Below are 3,018 nucleotides of genomic sequence, written 5' to 3'. Positions count from 1 at the left end.
CAGGGTGATTGTGCCATAAATTATATAAGGCAGTGGGGTAAATTCATCTCCATAGTTCTAGTTCCAGATACCTCCTCTTAACCACATTATTTTTCATTTTATTAATTCACTAACTTATTCATTTCCTTTTTCATTCCTTTATTCATTCATTAGTTGACTTATTACTTTTATTCATTATTTTTGGCAGCTGGCTGGTACGTGGATCCAAACCCTTGACCCTGGTATTATAACACCGTGCTCTAATCAAGTGATCTTACTGGCCAGCCCCACATTACTTTTACATTCCCAGGTAGACATAGCAAGGATAACTACAATCTTAACATAATCTGTAAAGTTGCCTAATTTTGCTTCACATTTTTGCACCATAGGTCTTTCGGTTTCTATACAATATTCTTGAAAGATTGAAGATACTTATTCCAAATGCAAACTCTTTGGAAATTTAAAAAAAAAATTTTTTTTCTGGGATTCTCTCAGATTTGTACTAATAGCTTAAGAGGTTTTTTAAGTGTTAAAGCAGAACAAAGAATAAAAACAATGGAATCCAATTTCAAGAAATCTAAATGTTGAGGTGAAAAAGACAGCATGGCAAAATATATAGTTAAAATCTGAGAAAATCCCAGGGAAACAAAATTTTTAAAATTTCTCTTTTTAAAAAGCTGAAGATCTTACCATTCCACACTCCAATTGTTTGGTGAAGATTGGAAATAATCCAGTGTTGGGATTTTGCCAGGCAAGTGCAAAGAAGGCAGAAGGGTATGGGAGCTCGGGATACTTTCAGGAAGTGATTATAATGATATACTATGGAGTCTAAGCTGGATAAGATGGGAATCGAAGTCTAGAGGATGCTGTTGAATAGATTATGGTGGTTCTGAGCATTGGCTTCTTAACAAGCTCAAAGAATTGTTGTTATAAGGGATATTTTCACAAGTGAGCCAAAAGAAGTAGAAGTTGTGGTGAGAGAGTGGGGTGTTGAGGCTATGTTTGTGGATGTGGTGATTTCTGGTGAGCACAGGTCTAGCATGTGACCATGGGAGTGGATGGCTGAAGTGAGGTGGAAGAGAAGATGCATGAGACAGTCAAGCAACTGAGAGATCAGAATAATGACAGGCATTGAGTTGAAGAGAAAGTCTTGTGACCAGGAGATAAGATCAGAATCCTGATCACTCTTGGCAGTCCTGAAGAGGGTGAAAAGGAGAAAATAGTTTGGGAAGCAAGCATCTCCTGATCTTGAGGAATGGGGGTGTGTAAGAAAAATAGAATGGTTGACTTTGAAACTGGGAACCAAGGCTAGAAACAAATGCATTTCTGAGGAATCCCTACTAAATATTCAACTATTTTTCTTTTTCTTTGCACTCTGGGAACATTCACATTAATATCAATCCAATTTTTTGAAAAAATGGTAATTCCACCTAGTTTAAATCAAACATCCAATAAAAATCTACTACTGACACAATCTTTGTGTTTATGATATTGTGGGAAATTAAAGGATGGGGCAGCAAGTCTAAGCATGGTTTTCCTGCATACCTCTATATTGAGGTCACACAGCATCATATCTAGTGAGTTCTCAGAGGCCCAGCAAAAGCAACATGGTTCCTTGGTGGAGCTAACTCAGGAGAATGTTAAATCCCTGGTTAATCTGCAGAAATCCTAGAAGAGACACTATATTTCTCACAACAATGATTAGTGAAATGGTGCTGAAATACTGCTGAAGGACATTTAAAGAAACCTGGATGGGGCTGGTCGGTTAGCTCAGTTGGTTAGAGTGTGGTGTTATAACACCAAGGTCGAAGGTTCAGATCCCCATACCGCCAGCCACCTCTCCCCTTCCCCCAAAGCCTTTGGGATGGAAAATAGAGAGAATGGACTAACCTGTCTTCAACGAGGACAGTGAGAGTGGTAGCAGAAAGGACGGAAGAAATATGGGACATTGGAAAAGCAAAAGTAGTAGCATTGTGCAAAGATTGCTCATAAAGAAATCCATATTTTTTGTGCTTATTTACTGCATTTATTCAAAATATATTAACACAGAGATCTTTTGTCTTTATTCGAAATAGTGATTAAGGATTTCGGTTATAGTGTAGTTGGATTTTACTCAATATCACTTGTATTCCACCCTCACTGGAAATTTGTAGGGGTTTTTGTGATTTGCCTGGTTGCTGGTATGAGAGGCACTGTCCTGGTTAAGAGCGCAGACAGAGCCGACTGGCTGAGTTGAACAAGATCCCAGTTTATTTCTTGGTTGGGTGACCTTGGCTACTGGTTTAATCTGTGCGTACTTCCTCTGGAAAACTGGGATTAGTAATAGTGCCTGCCTCAGAAGGTTGCTGTGAGAATCAAAGGAGTTAATATATGAAAAGCACCTAGAACAATGCCTGGCACATAGTAAGCAAGACCCCAGCTTTTACCGTGGTTATTCACTTTCTATTGGCTACAGTGACGGGACAACACATGCCTTGAAGGCACCACTCATAATATGTGTTATTAGGAATACAAAATATTCCATATTAAGTTTTAAAGGTAATATTTGCATAAGTAAAAAAAATAATTCCAGATGTATACCTGACCTGTCTGATAGAGCACCGGCTAGCTACCATGTGTGGCTAAATTAATTAAAATTAATAAAGTTAAACATTCAGTTCCTCGGTTGCACTAGCTACCTTTCAAACAGGCAGTAGCTGTTATGTCACTATTGGCTACTGAACTGGAGAGTGCAGATACAGAACATGTCTGTCACTGCAAAATGTTCTATGAGAGCGGGCGATAGTGAAACCTTCTGCCCTTTCCTATACGTCTCCGAGGGACAGTCACTGTTACAGTTTTCTTGTATAGTCTTTCATGGTTCAGGCTGACACAAACACACACAGCATATGTTTTTCTTATACACACGTTACCACATCATTTGCACGGATCGCGCCGCACTCCCGCCGAGTAGCTCGGCGCCCCCTGCCGCCCGCCCGAGGAACGCGGCGCCCCCTGCCGCCCGCCCGCCCTAGGCCGCGGCGCCGGCTCGCGGGAGGC

This window comes from Cynocephalus volans, chromosome 1 (genome assembly GCF_027409185.1).
Source record: "Cynocephalus volans isolate mCynVol1 chromosome 1, mCynVol1.pri, whole genome shotgun sequence".
Lineage (NCBI taxonomy): Eukaryota > Metazoa > Chordata > Mammalia > Dermoptera > Cynocephalidae > Cynocephalus > Cynocephalus volans.
Note: the sequence above shows the minus strand (reverse complement) of the source record.